At 36.3% G+C, this 22,625-nt stretch overlaps 1 long non-coding RNA gene across 1 annotated transcript in view; it reads right to left on the reverse strand.

The window, feature by feature from the left end:
* The window catches only part of LOC130543329 (uncharacterized), a 576,439-nt gene that overhangs the window by 275,653 nt on the left and 278,161 nt on the right, over window positions 1-22,625 (reverse strand). The window contains exon 3 of the long non-coding RNA XR_008958599.1: window positions 15,626-15,696. This is a non-coding gene — a long non-coding RNA (uncharacterized LOC130543329). The remainder of the gene's footprint in view (window positions 1-15,625; window positions 15,697-22,625) is intronic.

The raw sequence follows: 22,625 nt of genomic DNA on the forward strand, positions 1-22,625 counted from the left end.
CACACACTCCAAGTGTTAAATCTAAATGTTCTTTAAAGCTGAACTCAGCTGCTTTGCAAACTCCCATTTCTAGCGCAGTTCATTATTATCAAATGATTTCAAAACTGCACTCTGCCCCCAAACACATTCACCTATCAGCAAAGCAAAATCAGTCCCACCGCTCCTCCAGGCACATCAAAGCAAATGTAAGCATTTTAAGTGCGCCACAAAGTGAGAACTGCTTTAGGAGTCCAGGACTCAAAAGAACAAAAGCGGTGGTACAAATGCCCGAGAAGTTTCCTTTAAAATACAGATTGAATATGCACTCACTAAATGCCTATGGGAGGCTCTGGGCTGGGTACTAAGGATTCAGAAAGAAATGAGACCTGGTGACTGCCGGACAGGATCAGGTAATCTAACAATTGATAATTCAAATAAAGAACTGGGATTAAGACACCTTGTACTGGTAACAGAACAGTTATCAGCAAATTTGACTACACAATATATTTCTATAAAAAATGGGCTCCCTTTGTAGCTACCAATAGTATTGAAGGTCTTTTTAACTTCCAAAAATGAACTCTCAAGTTAGTCACCGAATTACCAATTTTAAATATCGAAGATGTGTTTCAATAGTGGGTGGGGGGTAAAGATGCTTCCTAATTAATTGGGTCAAATTTTTCTTTTTTTTAGGAAAGTCAGTAGTATATAGAGCATCTTAGAATGTTAACACATCCTGGGGCACCTGGGTGGTTCAGTCGGTTAAGTGTGGGACTCTTGTCTTTGGCTCAGGTTATGATCTCAGGGTGGGGAGACCGAGTCCCAAGTCCAGCTCCAGGTCGAATGTGGAGCTTACTTAAGCTTCTCTCTCTCTCCCTCTGCCCCTCCCCTGCTCACTCGCACTCAATCTCTCTCTGTCTCTTTCTATCTCCCTCTCACTAAAAAAAAAAAGAGAGAGAGAACGTTTACACATACGTAAAGGAAGTGCTTTCCAACACTGGGCAGAATTCTCTTTGCCTCTCTTTAGCGCCAATTTTGGTCTATCTCCATTTACACATGGTCTCTCTGTCCATAAGATATTTTGACTCTGTAATTCCACCTATTGAGATAGTCTTTTTCCTATCTGAACTGGATGCATTTACCATTTATGTAATACATTTAGGAAGCAGTATTGCACTTCAGCAGTAGGTCTCTAGCAATTCCCCAGTACAATTTTTAGATTGACACTTAATTCATTATGAACTGAGTTAAGTTCGAAATTCTGCATAGTCTGCTACTTACAGAAAGGATACATCCATGCCCTAACTGCCATTAATTTACATGAAGTGTCTTTTATTTAACATGGGGGAGGGAGGAAGTTAGTTTAATTTTTTGGCATTTGTGACTTCTTTTCATGCTACGGAACTTGTCAAAGTCATGATCATTTCCCTATTTCTAAAGCCCCATGTTTGTCTTTTGGTTTGGTCATTTGGAAATGTCTCCTAGCTGAGCAATGTGGAGAGTTCTTTGCTATAAGGGATAAGAGAAAAATAACTTTTTTTCTCACCACAAATCCTGACTGTAAACACAGGCCTGCCCCTCCATGACCCTGGATGCTGCCAGTTACACACATGCACGAAGCATGGGAATCCTCTTCTCTGCAGCCCTCACCTGCCACTCCCATCACACTGCAGCCGCAGCTCCAAGCAGACAGTAAATCTGTCAGTGGGGCCTAGCACCAAATGGCACTGGGTTCCTATCTAGCCTTTTAAGACAAGTCTCTGAACACTTTCTTCCCTTTGGATTGACATCAATGCTTCACTCAGAAAAAGACTGATACCAAAATCTTTACTCAAGTTGCTTTTTCTCTTAAAAAATTTTATCAATACAAACTGATAAGAACAAATTTCAAAGAATCGTCTAAATGTATCCATACTTGAAAAATCAAGGACACTCATTTTGTTTTGATTTGCCCGTAAATACTGCCTAGTGCCTGAAGAGCTGAAGATAAACTGAGGGGTATGTTGAGAGTGGATCACTTGGCTGTCAGGTTTGAAGACTGTACCTTCTGAAGCTCCATCAACTACTTCAAGTGAAAGGCCTGTGTTTATCTACCTTTAACTTGGAACAACGAACTTTCAGCTTCTCCGTCTCCCATTAGTTCCAGTCCAGTGCTATTATCAATGATGTATTGAAACAGAAAGAGGGTAACAAAGTAATCGGAGAAGGGGAAAAAAAAAAAAACAAGACTCTGTATTCTAAATAATACAGCCATTTGGAAAGGATGACTAGCACAGAAATCCTCAAGCCTCACAACCAACTATATAGCTACTTTCTCCAAAATTAATTAATTTCTGCTATTTTAGATATATGCTTCATATTTAAAGTAAGTTTAATGGTTTGTTTTCTCCATATATATGTATATATATGTACACGTATATATATACATACACACATGCACACACATACACATGCTCACAAATATATTAAAAATGACTCCAACACTATATGAGACAAACAAAAGTTTGGAGTCACACATGGGTTCAAATTCTATTTTGGCCACTTACACCATAGGTGTAAGTAACTCATAGGTTTATGAGGACTAAAGGAGATAGCATATATAAGTATCTAGAATGTGACATGTGATAAAAATATATATATATTAGTCCTTACTTCTTCCTTGTTAACCATGACATATTAGGGCTAAAAAAAACATTTAAATTACATTTACACGATCAATGTAAACTTGTTGTTTTTAAATCCCCTAATAACTATGACTTGATTTTTTATCATTTTAGTACTGTTCCTTTTGAATTTTTTTCCTCCATATGGACTGACATCATTTTATTTCATGAAAGGATAGTCTTTTCAACAAATGGTTTTGGTAAAATAGGATAACCGCATGCAAAAGAATGAAGTTTGACCTTTACCTTATACCATATACAAAAATAAACTCTAAATGGCTAAAAGATCTAAATGTAAAACCTGAACCATAAAACCATTAGAACAAAACAGTGGGAAAACTTCATGACATTGGATCTGGCAAATATTTCTTGGATATGATCCCAAAGCATAGGCAACAGAAGAAAAGCAATAAATTAACTGGACTTTACCAAAATTAAAAACTATCTGCATCAAAGGACATTTTCAACTGAGCAAAAAGGCAACACATTGCATGGAAGAAAATATTTGCAAATCATATATCTGACAAAGCGTTAACACCCAGAATTTATAGTTAACTTCTACAACTCAACTACAACAAAAAACCAACAATTCAATTAAAGAACAAGTGAAGTTCTTGAACAGACATTTCTCCAAAGAAGAAATGATCAACAAGCAAATGAAAAGATGCTCAACATCACTACACATTAGGAAAACGCAAATCAAAACCACAATGATACCATTTCACTCATTAGGATGGCTATTAACCAAAAAGCAAGCAAACAAACAAGAAAACAAACAAACAAACAAAAAACAGGTGTTGGCAAGGAAGTGGAAAAATGTGCACTGCTGGTGGGAATGTAAAATGGTACAGCTGCTATGGAAAACAGTATGGTGGTTCCTCAAAGAATTAAAAATAGAATAACCACATGTTCCAGCAATTCTACTTCCGGGCATATACCCAAAAGAACTGAAAGCAGCTATTTGATATGTCTCCCGAGGCATGGGAAACAAAAGCAAAAATAAATTACTGGAACTACATCAAAATAAAAAGCTTCTGCACAGCAAAGGAAACAATCAACAAAACTAAAAGGCAACCTACAGAATGGAGAAGATATTTGTCAATGACATATCCAATAAAGGGTTAATATACAAAATCTATAAAGAATTTATACAATTCAACACCCAAAAACCAAATAATCCAATCAAAAAATGGGCAGAAGACATGAATAGATATTTCTCCAAAGAAGACATACAGATGGCCAACAGACAAATTTAAAGATGTTTGTCATCAGGGCACCTGGGTGTCTCAGTCACTAGTTAAGCGTTCAGCTCTTGATTTCATCTTAGGTCATAATCTCAGGGTCGTGGGATTGAACGCCACATCGGGCTCCATGTTCAGCAGGGAGTCTGCTTATCTCTCTCCCTCTGCTCCTCCCCTTCACACTCTCTCTCTCAAATGAATGAATGAGTAAATAAATAAATAAATAAATAACTTTAAAAATGAAAAAGGATGTTTGTCATCACTTACTATCAGGGAAATGCAAATCAAAACTACAATGAGATATCAACTCACATGTGTCAGAATGGCCAAAATCAACAACACAAGAAACAACAACTGTTGGGGAGGATGTGGAGGAAAAGGAACCTTATTATACTGTTGGTGGGAATGCAAACTGGTGCAGCTACTATGGGAAACAGTATGAAGCTTCCTCGAAAAGTTAAAAATGGAACTACCTTACCATCCAGGAATTGCACTATTGGGAATTTACTCAAAGAACACAAAAACACTAATTTAAAGGAATACATGCACCCCTATATTTATATCTGCATTATTTGCAATAGCCAAGATATGGAAGTGGCCCAGGTGTCTATCAGTTGATGAATAGATAAAGATGTAGTGTATATACAATGGAATATTATTCAGCCATAAAAAAGAATGAACTCCTGCCATTTGAGACAACATGGATGGAGCTAGAGAGTATAACGCTAAGTGAAATAAGTCAGTCAGAGAAAGACAAATACCATAGGATTTCACTCGTATGTGGAATTTAAGAAACCAAACAAACAAGCAAAGGGAAAAAAGAGAGAGAGGCAAATCAAGAAAGAGCCTCTTAATTACAGAGAGCAAATTGATGGTTACTAGAGGGAAGGGGGATGGGAGAATGGGTGAATTAGGTGATGGCGATTAAGGAGTACATTTGTCTTGATGAGCACAGGGTGATGAATGGAAGTGTTGAATCACCTTTTATACACCTGAAACTAATATAACACTGTATGTTAATTAAGTGGAATTAAAATTAAAAAAAAGAAAGACAGCAGCTACTTGAGCAGGTTTTGTAATACCCATGTTCATAGCAGCATTATTTACAATAGCCAAAAGATGGAAGCAACCCAAGTGTCAACTGATGGATGAATGGAGAAACAAAATGTGGTATGTTCATGCAATGGAATATTACGCAAATGTAAAAAGGAAGGAAATTCTGACACATGCTACAAATGGATAGACCTTGAGGACCTACTTTAAGCCAGTCACAAAAGGACACATACTCTATGATACCACATAGATGAAGTACCTAGAGCAGTCAAAATTTATAGAGACAGAAATTAGAATGGTGGTTGCCAGGGGTTGGAGAAGAGAAGTGGGTAAGGAGTTTCATTTTGGGAAGACAAAAAGAATTCTGGAGATGGATGGGGAAATGGTTGCACAACAATATAAATGTACTTAACACCAATGAACGGTACACTGAAAAATGGTTAAGATGGTCACTTCTATGCTATGTATATTTTACCACAATAAACAAAACCATTTACAAAGATCTAGCTGATTCTACCCAGATTCTACCCAGAAGATAGTTTCAATCAACACAGGGGAGCTTGATAAGAAAATCCATTCACAGCTGCAGGATAGCACTCCACTTTAAAAAGGTGATCCCAGTACACTAACAAATTTCCCAATGAGTGTTACTAATAGCAAATTAAATATAAAAAGTCTTTGCTCACTTGAAATGCCATAGGTAGCCTATTTTAATGTGGCAATTACTTAAGAGTCAGAAAGAACTAATTCAAATTCTAGATCTACTATTTAGCTATGGAAAACTATGTAATACTTTATCCCATAGTTTCTTCCATCTATAAAACTTTTTCCTTTTAGGACCACTATAAAGATAGCTATAAGATAAAAATAGATAAATTAATAAAATAAATTTTAAAAAGAAAGATTGCTATAAGGTAATATAAATATATACATATATACGTATACAGATATAATATAAATATATACATATACACATATACATATTTACATATCTATGTATATCTTTATTAAATATTTGCATAATCTGACTATTACATGCTAGATATATAGCAACTTACACTATCATTATACCCAAACTGCCTTCTCACATGTTCAGCTGAAAACACCCATCATCCAAATACTACTATGTCTGCAATGTCATCTAACTGTTAAGAGCAGTTCTCTCTTGCAAGTATTCAAAGACAGGCAGGCAGGTAGAGAGCTGCTATAAGATAAAGTATAGGCGTGCCAAGTAGCTAGTTCAAATTTGTGTTTGTCAACATTTCAGAAGAGGCAGTTTCTTGTCTGGACTTCCAGACCTAAGACATTTGTTTATTTGTACCATAGAGAAAGGTTTATTTTTTCATTTCACATTTTGTTATTTTGTCTTAGAAAAGAAATTCATGTTAATGGTATATAATGAAACAAGCTAAAATGCATGAAGAAAAAGTTAGTGATTTCCCTCCCTCTTTTTCCAACCCCTACCCTGGGTAATCAATGTTAGCATTTTTCTCCTTGACCACACAAATATATACAAGCAGACATGTACACAGAATTTTAAAGATTATTTATTTTTACAAAAGTGGAACTGTATCAAATACAATGCATCACTCACTTAGCATAAATCCAGTTCATAAATTTGAATCTAACTCATTTTAAATTATAGAATTATATTCTCTAGTATGATATACCACAACTGATTCAGCTTTGACATTCATGGGTTTGTTTGTTTGTTTCTTTTGCCTGTATAAGTGTTTGTAAACCATTACAAAAAATTCTGAGATAGACTTATATAAATATCTTTCCATATTACAGCTTTTAAGCTAGAGTTTCAAAGAGCCAACGAATATATTTATTTTTAACTTTGAAACTGACTACTTCATATGCATTGATCTATATCCTATTTGCCTGATCTAGTTCTCTTTTTCTAGGGTGGTAACATATTGTTTTGATTACAGGTTGTGATAGAGATGACAACTGCTCATCAGTATCTGTGTTTTCCTCAACTTCCTGGGTACACCATTAGAATACATTTCTCATCCCTCTTGCATTTAGGTGAGGCCGCATGATTAGGGACTACTCCCCAAGGACGTTAAAGAAAAGTGAGACTTCTCCATCTTTTTGCCAATCCTGGATGAATGAAGACTTTCAGAAGGAAGGAAAAGCCACAAGACAAAAGGAATACAGGTGTGCTGATCTACAATGTTTTGCCTCTCAGCGCCAAATCTACCCTTCTTTGCCCTGCTTTGTTACACTGAAATCAGATCCTATAAATAAACACAGCTCTTCTGCCAAATGGCACAAGGCTCAGCCTGTCAGCAGAAGATGTTAGAGGGACTCTTTAAGAGGAATGGGCTTCTCATCCTGATTCTGGGGTGGTTTTTCCTATTGATTCTTGCCACACATGGCAACCATGTGCCAGACACCTAGTGGAGCTCACCCACCCAGCAAGCTTGCCCTGGCACCCAAGCAGGCAGCTTCTTACTGAGTCTCACCAGCACAGAGGGTGGTTTTCTACTTGCCAGCCCCAGCCTCTGGCACCTCAGCAAACCTGCCTACCTTCCAACTGGCCACAGCCACATCCTCTCCAAAGAGCTCTGACTCCCAGCTTTTGGGGGCTGAAGAGGAGGCTCTTCCAAGTCTATTCCTTCCTTGAGTACTTTGCCTCGGCCTTAGAGGTAAACACTACTTCCCATATCTGCTATTCAATCTCTATTCTTTAGGGTTCTCTCTATAACTTAGTAGTTAATTCCCCTAGTTCATAAATCTCCAATTTACAATTTCCCTGTTCAAATTACCGATATAGTTTCTGTCTCCTGAGTGATACAGCATAGCCCTGACTGGCTGTTGGAAAACAGCCTCCCACCTCACACCACCTATTATAAGAATATGAAATAGCATTTAGCCACTAAAATTTGAGGGTTGCTGGTTAAAGCAATTAGACTTCCTTGAACAAGCAATTGAATTACAGGATTACTGTAGCAGTTACAATCCAGTAAATCGAGTACTCTAGGCCCTTTTCCAAACTGGCATAACTATTCTCAGACAATAATACTTTGATATGAAATTTGACTTCATATATCTCATTCTAGCAATGAATATTTCACTCCACTGAAATTCCAACTGAAATAATATTTTTATGAAATTTTATATTTTTATAGTGTTAACTGTTTCCCCTGGGAAATATATTATGACTCTGTAGTTGTTTAGACTTTAAATAAAAGTCCTCTAATACTGTAATTTTTTCCCATATAGAAGTACCTTGCTTATTAAATTTCTTTTATTGTTACTTCAAATAAGATATATTTCTGTTTCAATTTTTAAATTGTTCTAATTCAAAGCATTTTTATAGATTTTTACATGTTGACTTTTTAATCTAGCTAAATTATAGTCTATAAATTTTATCTGTAGTTAGAAGAAACTACTTTGCCTTTGACTGTTACAAATAATGCTTCTTTGAATATTCTTGCACATCTTTTTTGGGTTGACATATACATTCAACTTAATTGAACATGTCTAAGGAGTGGAACAGAGATCTACTGAGCCAGAATCTTGTTGGCACAGTTTCATGAACAAGACTTTGATATACTCTGAAAAAGTTAAATGGTCTTTTTTTTACATTTACAAGTATATGGCCCAGAAAAATATAACTGAACTAGTAAAATCATATGCTATGAAAGCAAGTGATAAAATTATTGCTAAACAGTTCCCAATATTTAAACAGAAATGTCACTATATTTGAAAAGGTAATTAACCAGATATCACAATTTGATAGGCCCAAATTATAGAAGACCCTGACAGGCTATGATGTTTGCATTAAACAATGGATAATGGACACTGAACAGCAGAGGGACCTGGTCTAAATAATACTTTAGGGAGACACTCCAGCAAAATGGATGGCATAGAACAAAGTGTGAATTTAAGGTAGTGAGCTATTTACAAGCAGCTTGGAACTGATATTTTTTGGAGATATCAGAAAATGGGGAGACACAAGGAAAGCTTCAGACAATTGTACCAAAAGGGATCCAGAAACTTGTCTTCCTTTGTAGTAGTTACGCATATTAAATGTAACAAGAATGTTAACATTGAACTCTTCACAGGTTAAATTTATCTCACAACTTTCAGCCCAAATTTCAAGTTTGGTTCCAACGCTGCATGAATATCTAGAAATATACTGACTGAGTTAAAAGGAAAAAAATGTTTTACGATGACAATTACCAGAAGGCTTAGGAGAAAAATTTACCCTTCAAAAGCACAGTAGACATGCACAGAATTGTTGTAATGATTTTAGTCATGCTAATAAAGTCACTGGATTTCTACTTTATGAAGGAGTTTCTCAAATTACTTAAAATCTTGCTTTGGGTATTTTTTGCTTTTAGAAACACAGGAGGTACAAGTGGAGGATAATTAATACCTTCCTGCACAGACAAAAACAGAATCCTCAAGAGAATCAAATGAAAAGCAGGAACAGGGAGGGTTCAGTGCAACGTGCGCTGGAAAATCTGCCTGTCGGTGTGATGCCAGTTCATCCATGACATATCCATACCCTCTTTGAAACAGAAACTTTTAAAAAAAATCACTTTCTGTCACAGCCAGGAAAAGAAAGATTTGAAAACTACTGTCATCAGAGTAGGTAGTATCCCATTAGCACAATTTCTCCTACTGCTTTTGTTATTTTCCACACATAGAGACATCATGCAGAAATGCACATTCACAAGCATCTGTGTGTGGTATTATAGGAAGGGTTTGTGTTTCTATGTGTCATTCTTCACCAACACCCAGATAGCCTTAGGGACCCCTGAAACTGTACCAGAATTTCAAGGTGTCAAGTTAGTGCCCCCAAAAGGTTATCTCACAGTTAGGTTTTTGGACATGCTAAATTCAGGGTCCAGAGGCCCCACTTGGAGCTGCGTCATTCCTGTCAGGTAGATGAAGAGACAAACATATAACAAGCCAGGAGACTCCTTGGAGTTCTTTCTGTCAAAAATCACTCAGACATGATGTTTATTTGTAGTAGCATTTTTGCCTGGACTAAGAGAAGATGGATGAAGCAAAACCTAGTTGGACTTGTCATTAATGGCCCAAATCAATCATTACAAAAGGCCACTGCATTACCTCAAAAAGAGGACTAAAACTAAAAGTATTATGAAAAAATGAGAGATGACAACTTTACTTTGCTGACGCTTCTTTTAATGATAAATAACTTGTTAATGCATTCTATTAGTGATAGGCAGATTATCGATTTATTTGTATTAGTGTAGCAACATTGAATCAATTAACTTTACAGGAAAATTAGAGAAATTTAACCATATAAAAAGGTAGTATACAAACAAATGTATTCTGTTTCATGTGGTAATGCAAGAGATCAACAGACAGGAAGTTTGTACCAAATTTTCTATAACACTACTTTCAAAGCAGAGGATTAATACCTTTGTGAATTGTATTTAACACACAGATATTCAATTAGACCATGAATTTAAGGTAAAGTGGAACTAATGAAATGTTCTTCAAGAGACCACATTTACAGTTCAGAACAGCCTCAACTCAGAATTGCCCTTCATTTATACGAGGAAGTAAACAAAAGAAGCTTCATGAATGTAGAATTAGTGGGTATCATCTCTGTATTACTTGGTTTCCTAGCCTTTGGGGCCCATTGGAAATTGGCATTAGCAAAAACCACAACCTAAGCAATGGTTAAAACATTGTTGTGTGCACATTCCCCTCTTGTGCTAAATAAAAGAGCTATTCACAATTATATTGAATGCATGTAAAGAATGTAGGCCAAAGAGAGTGATGGATTATTTACCTTTGGGAAAATTCCAACATTCAGAGTATAAACACAACCATCTCCCCTAGCATATGCCTACTTTCAACAATGCAAGTAAGCATTATTGTAAACAGGGCCTAATTGTTTTCTACACTATTGACTCCAATATGTTACAACCAAGATACTGAAATAACTTGCAAATAAGATGGTAATATGTCTATCACTGAACACTAGAGACTGAGAAATGTCTCAATTTTCAAAAATAAACAAAAAAACAGAGGAAAATAGGAAACATGAATTGAAACTGGCCAGCTTTGTATTGATCCTATTTAAGTGTGTAAAACCAGCCATCTGTGGGTAGTTTCTGAGCATTGTAAAGGAGGTGGTCACAAGAAGCCAAGTGAATTCAATAAAAGGAATTCATGGTGTCCTCCCATTTCTTTTGCTTTTAGGGTTATAAGAGCAGTTTCTTTTCTTTGGGAAAAGCATCCCATAAAAATCAAACGCTAATGCTAATTAAGGAAAGAAAACTAAAGGTGTTCGTTCTTTGACAGGAAATAGAAGTTTGGAATTAGTTAAGAGTAAAAAGATAAATTTGATGATAGTTCAGAACAGGACATAAACTTCACCATGTGCTCTAGGCAAAAAAAAAAAAAGAAAGAAAGAAAGAAAGAAAAAGAAAAAGAATAATACTTGATTAGAGATAGTATTTGTTACAGTGATATTTGTAAATTTGATTTTTACAAGTCTCAAAACATAACATTATCTAGACCATTAATTATAAATTTGATTTTTCATAGAATCAAAATGATTAAATCTGAAGTTTTTCTGAATTGGTTTTATTATACAACCATCAGTCTTCAAATTTAGAAAATGTTCTGTCTTTACTTGCAGGTAAGGCAAATGAGACCTATGCATTTTCAATGGAAATAAATAAAAGGGGGAACTTAAAGTCTAGATATTATATAGATCTATGTGCCGCACTGTTAAATATCTAAACTTTAGACTTTATTTCTATTTCCATTATGCTTCCTCATGCACTAACTTCAACTGTTTATCTGTCTGCCCTTACTAAGCTACCTAAGAAGGTTACAAAAGGAGAAAATAATGCATAAATTGCAAATTCAAAACTTTAGGTAAAGATTGCATATAATGATTGGAAGGGAAAAAAAAGGAAAAGTATTGGTATTTTGATATCAACTGCTGAGCCAAAGCTTTAAGATCTTTAAAAATTTCTACAAATTTTTGTGCAGTGAATATCTCAGATTTGATTTAAATTTCTGAAATGAAGAAATAATATATATAATATGCCCTTATCTCTGTTAGTCATTCTTTATTCCCTTACTCTGATGTTTCTTCTCAGCATTTGTGATTTTCTAAAATTATACTATTTGTACATTTATTTATTATCTGTCTTCCCATTTGAAACAATTTTGTCTGGTTTGTTCACATCTAATACCCATGCAGTGTCTGAAACACAGTAAGATTTCAATAACTATTTGCTAAAAGAATCAATTAATTTAAAATATCAAAACATGCACATATAACACGTGATACATATATTCATTAGGTGAACTGCATTAATTTAACATAGGTGCATATTTGCTAAAATCCTAACTAAATATTTCTTTCGTATTTCTATTTTCTCTAAGAAGAATGAGCAAGTCAAACATTCTCTGATTTGCAAGCTCTCTCTGTTTTCTAGGCCAATAGAGAACTTTAAACCTCAAAGTGATAAAATGATGCCCTAGGTAATGTTTGAATATATCAATGTTTCTCATGATACTCTTAGAAAAAGCATGCGTTTTGTTAATTAGTAAACTTGGAAGCAAATATTTATTTAAATATGTGTCCTGATTATCTTACTGAGGTCCATACATTAATTTTTAGGACAGTGGGGCTAATTTAGAAATAACAGGAACCTTAGCCTTCTAACATGACTAGACCTATAAGATAAAGTATGATTTGGTGAGAAAATGGGAGCAAATGTAGAGATTTGATGGAAAGAAAACAAACATTAAGTACAAAGACTAAACTGAAATTCAACAGATTATTGATACAAGGGTAGAATTATTGATACAAGGGTAAAAAATAAAATAAAACTTTAGTAACTTCTTCAGATGCTTCCACAGAAGCAAAATGCTCACCTTAGTGTTTGTCTAGTCACTATATATATCATTATCATTTCCAGTTGGGTCCACATTAAACATCAAGTCAAACTCATTTTCTGAAAATTAGTTCCAGATTATGGCAGATGTTTGGGGTTGCATATTTTAAAAATAAACTACAAAATACAATAGTAGCCATCTGTTCCAGAATTTTCTGTTTATTGTTTTCTATGGAGTAATGGGCAAAAATAGAAACAAATAAATGAAAACAGCTGTCATGGAAAACTTTGAAAGGCCAAAAAATTGTGTGCTTAAACTAGTATTGAAATTAACAGATTGGTCAATTAAATAACCAGATTTGTTTTTAAAAAATGGTTTTGAATTTTTTTATTAAATTGTCCAGTTACATTGGCATCACTTTGTCTAAGCATTAATAGCTGAAGAACATTATAAAATCTTAACATTTATATAAACTGAATATGGCTTCCCATTGACATATATATAATGTACTGACATATATAATAAAGATTTTATTTAAACTTCCATTTAAAATGGCAGTGGGTTGGCAGTTCCATGAATTGGCCTCTCATAACTTTACATTTGAAATGTGTTCATATTGACAGAAATGATATTGCTGGAATTTTGAAGTAATTTCTACAAACAATAAAATTGATCTAACTGGATGGAGAAAAAAAAATATTTTCCTATCCAAAAGAACACAGGAAGAAAATATTTTCTCTTCCACTATACTTCTATGGATTTAGAACTCAAAGGAATGCACCTTTGTTTTCAGACAATTCCTACTTCCATTCCTGTCATATAAAACCTGCCCTTTAAGATTCATGCAATTTTATTACACTCTCCACTCCATTCTTCTTACCGTCATCAAACGAAATGAAGGTCTTTGTCATCCGGCCCGGTTTTCCTTCCATGTTAAATCCTCTCATCTGCCTGAAGGACTTTCCAGTTCCAACAAACCCAGCCCTTCAGTTTCCTGGCCTACTGATTCCGTGTAACCTTCTCTTCCACTTCCAACTCAGACACCCAAAACCAGATTGGTACCCAGTCCTTGCCACAATCCACAACTGCTTCATCTTCAAAAATATTCAATCAAGTATCCTGCTTTCTCTCCACAACCGCTTCTCCTTCCACCTCACTTATTCAACCTCTTCCCTCAAATAGTGCTTTGGCTTCATTAGACTACCAACCTATTAATGTATCCACCACAGCTCTTTCAATTCATAAGTAATCTCTTTTCTTCACTTTCCTATCATCCAAGTATAGCACTCCTTGCAAATTCCAACCATGATGAACACCTCACTCCAAAACCTAAGATCTAGATTCCAAAACAAAAACCAAATAACACACCTAAAAAAAAGTTTGATGGAAAGAAAAGAAAAAATGAAAGGCAAAACTTGCCCTTACTCAGCTCTATATTCTGCCCCTCCTAGTTGAGCATCTTCAAGGTCCATCCCCATACATGTTTTTTGTTTGTTTTTGTTCTGATTCCTGCGGATAAATATGAGCCATAGCCTATAGTACATGTCTCCTGAAGAGGTAGTAGTTCCCTAGGAAGACCATGCTGAGGCTTAGCTCTATTGGCTTAGAGGGAAAAAAAAAAGTGTAAGTAGCAAAAGATCCTGAGGAGAATGAACATCTTTTTCAAGTAATCTATTTCAGGGGGCGCCTGGGTGGCACAGCGGTTGGGCATCTGCCTTTGGCTCAGGGCGTGATCCCAGCTATGTGGGATCGAGCCCCGCATCAGGCTCCTCTGCTATGAGCCTGCTTCTTCCTCTACCACTCCCCCTGCTTGTATTCCCTCTCTCACTGGCTGTCTCTATCTCTGTCAAATAAATAAATAAAATCTTAAAAAAAAAAAAGTAATCTATTTCAGGTAAGGTCTTTGCCTCCATGCAGTGGGACATCACTGTCCTCTAGCAAGAGGGAGATGAACTAGTCTCCCTTCTGGGGCATTCATGGGAATTTGTGGGTTTGTGGGTTCTCAAGAGCATCTACCCAAACATCCCCATTCCACGTCTGTCTTTAAGAAGACATAGACATAGAAGACTAGCTGGGCCTATGAATTCAATCTCTTATAACTCTGCCAGTTTCATAATCAAACTTCATGCCTAATTTTCAGTACAGGTGGCTCTCTTTAAATGCTGCTCTGTAAGCTTTTTGGTCTTCATAATATACCTTGGAAGGTGACTGTCCTGAGCCTGTCATTCTTGTCCTGCGAACTTTTGTATCAGTTAACAAATGAAAATCATCTCCACTATTGTTATAAGAAACATTGCCCCCCCCAATACCTTTTAAGTGGTAAAGCTATCACATAAGCCAGTACCTCTCCTTTCTTCTGTATTCCATCCTTGTTCCCTAACAAACAATGTGAAAATTCAGTCACACAGTAAGGTGTCCAAAGTGAATATATCAATACACTTTATATGTAAAAAATAACAAATCAGAAGATCTAATGGGAAAAATATTGCATTTACAATACCAATAAAAGATTTTTTTAATGATTAGTAAATAAATTAACCATTAAGTTCAGCTACGTGCAACAAAAGCCCAAATAAACAGTGGCTTAGATACACTAGTGGTTATTGTTTCATGTGAAAAGTCCAGTAGTCAGGGGTCCAAGACGAGAACAGCTGTTCTACAGATCCCTATGAGTCCTGGGCTCCTTCCTGGTTTCTGCTCTAGCCATACTGTTCCATTCTCACCACAAGTAAGAGAAAAGAGAACATACCTTCTCCCTTAAAGAACACTCCTCAAAATTGCATATACCACTTCCACTTATATCCCTTTGTCCCAAACTTAGTCAATGGCTAAGCTTACCTGCAATGGAGGCTATGAAATGAAGCCTTTATTCTGGGTGGACATGTTCCAGCTGAAATTCAGGGCTTTCACTGCAGAGAAAGAAGGGGAGAAATAATATTAGGGGACACCTAGGAATGTTTAAGAAGAAATTTGTAAGATCTACAAAGAAAGATTTTCAAATTGCCTGAGAGATACAAAAGATCTGAACAAATGAAAGAGCACACTATGTTCTTGGGTAAACAACAATAAAATCACCTTAATAACCCACAAATAAGTTGTAACAGCCATGAATTTTAGTGCCTCAAAAACTATAACAAAAATATATATAAAACAAGACTGTTAAATACATGAGTAAATAACAGAAACACATTATAGTAACAAATAACAACCTTTGGCAGATCAAATAAATAAAAATAAGGCCATAGTTATTTTTAACAGTAGAATAAATAATATCCAGATGTCTGTAAAGGTCATCTTTCTGTCAAAAATAAAATTGGTAAACACCCCCATTACACATCAGGCAAAGGTTCAATGGCCCCCCCCAACACTTCTCGGAATTCCCATGTCTCCTTCTCAAAAGTCCTTCTAGCTTTATTCTTGCCCTCTGAACCTCATTAGATTCTTGCCTTTTGTTTCATTCTACTTTATCCACTGTGCATTGGCCCAGCATGGGAAACAGACCCTTTTCTTCATTGACCTAACAGTAGTTCACAAAGGCTATTTTTGTGTGTAGTCAACTTAAATGGAAGTTTGAGTCAGTAAAGTAGGTAGAATTATAGCCCTGATGAGCAAACTACTTACACATACTAGGCGGCCTATTCCTAAAAGTCATTGGTGTTTGGCTATCCCCCCACTGTGAATTTCACCCATTTTTCTAGTAAATCTAGCTTCTTGCCTTGTTATGTATCTCTGCTTCCCCCAGGAAAACTGCCCTAACACTTCCCTGTTACTCTGTTTTCAGGTCTACTTCATTTTGCCTCATCTCAGAAAAGAATTCTCTCTCTCTCTCTCTCACTCTCTCTCTCTCTCCCAGAGATAGCTCCAACAAATAGCTGGGTACAAAATATCAGAAGGGTTACAACATCACCATAATTTACTGGCTCACAATTGACAATTATGTGGACTTTTTTCCTACTCCCCACTCAGTGACTTCACATAAGTAGGTTGAAATCCACATGGTGAAAGTATTTACACCTTGGAAACTGGAAAACACTACACGTATCAGTATTTTTGTTTTGGTCTGGGGAGGGGGTTTGAGGGTTTTTTGTGTGGTTTTCTGGGGTTTTTTCGGATTCTTTTGTTTGCTTATTTGGAGAGAAGTTTATTAGCACCACACAACGTACACTCTAGAAAGCTCTGTATTTAATCTGCAAATAAAGATTCAAGTTTTTTGACTACTTCCCACAAGAACCAGCTTAACACTCCAGGGCAGAAATAAGATCAGGGCAACGACACTACGTAACAAAATGATTCTTTTACTCGGATTCCACACAGACCACAGGAATATGATATTCTGCCTTATTCTAGTCTATGATTTTCTCCATGCAACCATATTGAGTAGACTTGTTCAGGCAATGTGGGTATGCAACTGTATAATTTATTAATTTAATTTGTTAAGTACACTAACCTTACTAGAGTTCAAACTTGAGGACAAAGATAAGCTATTATACCATATTCTAAAGAGAGGTTCTGGGCATCAATATCTCTCACAAGATCTAATGAAAAGTAGAAGAATCAGCCTACTACCCTCATCCAGGCCCCATTCCCACCACACCCCACCCCAACCACCTATATAAAGAGTTGACTGGAGGGATAACAGGAAAGGTTGTTGAAGCCAGTGGACTTGTAGTGTATGTAGTATTCATAGGAAAATGTACTTTTCCAGCCCTCAAGCCAAGATGGCAGGAGGGGATTCTCTCAGAGATTGTTGAACAGAATTTTTTTTTAGTTCCTCCATAATGAGACAAATGGCCTTGCATTGGGGAATGGCTAGCTGCTAAGACTTGATGACTTGTCCCTACGATGACAGTAGAGCAGCCATGACATCATTTGCTGTTCCAAGGTTGTATGAATTTCTTATAGGTCCAGGGGACACCAGAAAAGGAACTAATTTTGAGATCTTTTTGCCAATACCTCATCCAAGAAGTCTACCCTCCAGACTGAGGGACTCCAGCATGGGGAGGCTATGGTATATACCACTGTAGATGGGAAATGAGTAGGAGAAATCAGAAATGTTTGTGCCAGAGAAGATGCCCCATGCCAGAGAAATGAGCCACAGGAAGATCTCACAGGATGGTGCAAAGAACTCGCACAAACCCCTCCATGAGAGATCCGTTCTTTCGATGCCTTTCACACAAAAAAAGCCACCATCAGCAGCCTGTCAGGATTAGCCAGAGAAGCAGCATAAACCAGCACAAGCCAATGAAGAAAGAAGGACAACATGCCTAGTTAAAACAGATTAACTTTTCAGTCCATTTTCCTCTTGTCTAGAGGTAAGGGGGTGCATGAACTGCCCACGTTACTCTCCCACTCAAAGACACTTGAATCATGATTTTAAGAAGTGATTTGGCAAAGTAAAACTTGAGATCAAGTATGAAGGTAATTTTAAACTTGATTGGATTGAGTTTTTAAATCTGAGAGAGTCCAAAGTTTCTGGAATCTATCTATACACTTTTAAAGAATGAAGTGGAAGATTTGATAAAGCTGAAACCACTGATTAGAGAAAAATAAAACTTCACGTTTAACTCCACCCAGCTGAGATCCACCCCTTAATAAACAGTGCTTATTTGGATTTGCACAAAACAAAAACAAACTAAAACCTTCTTCCTTTATTGCCTTTTTTCTCTCCACCCAAAAATCCCCTTCAGTGTTCTCCCACTGCGACAGACCCCCTGTTGGTTTATTCCAGTTGCTGCTACTCTTCTGGTGGCTGATAATGGCCTCTTTGCATGAAACACATTGAAAAGAGTTGATTTCTCATGGACCTTCCTCACGTGTGAGTTCTCCACCCTATCCTGTGGCTGTTCTCTGGCATGGAAGATCAAGCCAGCACTTCCAGGTCCTTTCCCTAGCATGTCTTTTTATATTATGGTAAGTGGTTTGCTGTCCTAGGTTATCTCATCTCACACCAATGGAATTTTTTCCCTTTAGATAGCAGTCTATTTATTTGTAAAGTATTATTTAAGCCTAAATACATATTGGCACAAACTTCTTATCATTTTACTTCTCAATAAAGACAAGGTGTCTAAGTTCTCCCTCCACTCCCCTAAGTGCCAGCCCCCAGCCTCACCACCATTTATTTGCACGGTAATTTAGCTTTCAAAAGTCCAAAGATTAGATCATATGCTCTGATAAGCAAATGACCCAACAGTTTGAGTTAAACATAGAAGAATTAACAGAAGCCTTGGAAGTTCAATCTTTCCTTTCTCCTCCCATTACAATCTCTTTCCCAATAAAATGTACACATCATTCTTGCCTCCTCTCAGAAAGTAAAAGCTGTTACAATTGTTTTGTTTTAAATAAAATTCCCCTTCCCAATAATTAGTCACACTGGAGTATGCAAATGTAGAGACAAGAAGCCAAATTATAAACATACCTGAGGCTGAGGAATTGTATCAGTACAATATATATATATAATTAATATTTGACTTTGTGTCTCTAGGCCAGGTGTGTTCTCCCTGTCAACCTCATTGGCACCATTTCTTAATGAATTACACTTGGCTGTTCAGCACATTTATATCACTCACCTGATTTCTAAAGGTGTTTGAATTTACCTGAAACAAATGTTGAATATATGGATGCATGTATGTACGTTTCCCACTAACAGTGAATATGCCTTCTTTTCAAGCATCCATAAAACATTTGCAAATATTATTTCAAGAATAGGCAAATCAACAGAATATTAGAGACTATCTTAAAACCAACAACATAGGGGCGCCTGGGTGGCGCAGTCGTTGGGCGTCTGCCTTCGGCTCAGGGCGTGATACCGGCATTATGGGATCGAGCCCCACGTCAGGCTCCTCCGCTGTGAGCCTGCTTCTTCCTCTCCCACACCCCCTGCTTGTGTTCCCTCTCTCGCTGGCTGTCTCTATCTCTGTCAAATAAATAAATAAAATCTTTAAAAAAAAAAACCAACAACATAAAAAAGATCATCATAGATGGGAAAGAAGCATCGTAAACTAATGTATATAGATGAATTACCTAAAGGAATTGGGGAAATCGTACTTTTGAGGAAAACATTAAGTTGGATCACAATTTTAAACTATCACCCATTAGAATAAATTTTATTTAAAAATAAAAGCAGAAAACAGGAATAATGACTAACTGATCTCGGAATAAATACTTCTTAAATTTAGAAACAAATAGATCATTAGAATATGTTGGTTAATTTATCTACATAAGATTTGAAGTTCTCTGAAGACCAAAACCTCGTAAAATTGGAAGACAATCCAAACTGAGAAAATTGTTTATATCAACAATGACACATTTAATAATACTTACTATATTAAAATAGTAATAAAAATAATAATAATAAATTAAAAATTCACTCAAGCTAAAAAAAAAGACACCAAAACTTTTATCGAAAATGGACAAATAATATGAATATAAAAATTACAGAAGGTGGCATATAAATGACCAATAAAAGATGAAATAAATATTTAGGCTATTAAGAGAAATACCAATTAAAACAGAAAGAACCATTTTTTATGTTGTCTAAGCTGTCCTGTTTTAAAGATAGTGCTGCCAGGAGTATGGTGAGAAAGATCTCACACACATAACTATCAGAAAGGATAAACTGGTGTAAATTCTTAAGAAGATAATTCAACAACATGAACAAAGATTAATAAATGTATCGGTGTTTAACCTAAAGAAAACAGTCACAGGTGAGAATAAAGATTTATACTGAAGGAAGTTCATGACAGATTATACATAAAAGCAAATATTGGAAACAATCCAATTTCCAATAATAGAAAAATAAATAATTTTTAATAATATTAAATAATATGGTAAATGTTTTAAATATATTACATATAAAAGTACATATGTCAACTTACAAAAATTCTAAATCATAAAAAACACAAAGGAAACAAAATATTATATTTAGATAATATAAAGTTTCATTTTCTTCTAAAAACGGTTCAGTATTTTCTGAATTTAGCAATATGTATATATTATAAACATTTTATAAAGAATTGCTTAAGCACGGAGTATGTTTTTTCAATAGTTTGGAAATCTCTAATGAAAACACAGCTTTATATCACAGTGGGTTTGGCACTGCTGTCACACCACAGACGTCAAAGCATCTATTACAAATCTAAGAGAGACAGACAGATGAGGCACAAACAACTTTCTCACCCTTAAAAAGTGTCCAGTCTAATGAAGAAACAGACAAGAAAGTCAACTACTAGAATACAATTTGCTAAGTGCTGTAACTGAGGCATTCACAGCAGCCTGTGCAAGGTCAGTTGAAAAACAGTGAATTCAGCCTAGAGGAGGGTGTTGGAAAAACCTCCACAAAGAAGGTGAACTTTGATCTGAATCATTCTTCTTCACTCTTTTATTCCTACAGTATATTAAAAATCAAGGAGATACAGTAAAGACAGAGAGCCTTCAGATTTTCCAACAAGGTCACAGTATGAGGGGTTCTTAAAATCAGCTGGAGAAAGGGTTATTTATTTTGACTATCTTAAATCTGAAAAATCTAAGACCTCTTTCTAATAGAGGAGAAAAATGTCCTCTTGATGGAAACAGAAATTGGGGATATTGAGGACTTTGCTGCACCTCGGAAGCGGGACCGGGATCCTGGGAGCAGGGTGTGGCAAAAAGAGATATTCCTCTTCCAGAAACGACAGGATGCTCAGCTACAGGCTATAGAGTGTATGACTGACAGCCTCCAGCCATTAACTCTATCAGGGTCTGCCTCAGCCTTGCAGCTGAGGTCACTCTTATCTGAGAACAGGGGAAGACAGTCTAGCCAATGACTGAACAAGACAGTTATATAGAAAGCTGGCTATTTTCATACAATATGGGACCCTCTAAGAGGCGACTGTTGCTCCAGGTTTCTCTGTCAAGCTTCATCAAGTCAGCATCACAGTCTGATGGCTCCTTTCTGCCACCTTCCTCCTTTCCTTCCCTTTTGCACTTCCACGCAGTCTCCTTATCTGCTTCCCAGAGAATCCAACTGTCACAAGGAAAGTGAGCCAAAAAGGCCCATGCAAGTGTGGGTAAAGAAGAGAAAAAGAACAGGACCAGAAAGGAAAAGAAATTTGGCCTCCGTGAGACTAATGGGGCCAACAGCAATGTAATTTTCTTTCTGGTAATGTCCTCTAGACTGTTGCAGATATTAAAAAGTATACAAGGAGCACAGTGAGATGACAACTTGTACATCAATTGGGAGGAATTAGAACATTAGGGAATTGTTGCCAGTCGGTTGGCTTGAATGAATAAAAAGGAAAAAAATGTACACTGATACATGGTAAGAATTAAAATTGGAAAGTTAGGAGCTAGACCATGGAGAATGCTGCACTTTAAGTCAAATAAATGAACATCTTTCCTTTCAACTTTCTTAAATATGTTGTTTTTGGACTTCCATTATTTTTGTAGTCGTATGATCAGATAATGGAATTATAACATGAACCCAAAATGAAATTTATTGATATTATCATGCTTAAAGTGAATACTGGAAATAAAATATCAGAGGGGCGCCTGGGTGGCTCAGTTGGCTAAGTGTCTGACTCTTGATTTTGTCTCAGGTTATGCTCTCAGGGTCGTGGGATTGAGCCCCATGATGGGGTCTGTGCTCAGCCGGGAGTCTGCTGGAGATTCTCTCTCTTCATCTGTCCCTCCCCCACCCCCCCACATGCTCTCTCTTTTCTCAAATTAAAAAAAAAAAAAATCAAGGGTGCCCGGGTGGCTCATCAGTTAAGTGTCTGCTTTTGGCTCAGGTCATGATCCCAGGGTTCTGGGATCAAGCTCTGATTCAGGCTTCCTGATAGGTGGGGAGTCTGCTTCTCCCTCT

The sequence above is a fragment of the Ursus arctos genome, unplaced genomic scaffold (assembly GCF_023065955.2).
Source record: "Ursus arctos isolate Adak ecotype North America unplaced genomic scaffold, UrsArc2.0 scaffold_11, whole genome shotgun sequence".
NCBI classification, from domain to species: Eukaryota; Metazoa; Chordata; class Mammalia; order Carnivora; family Ursidae; genus Ursus; species Ursus arctos.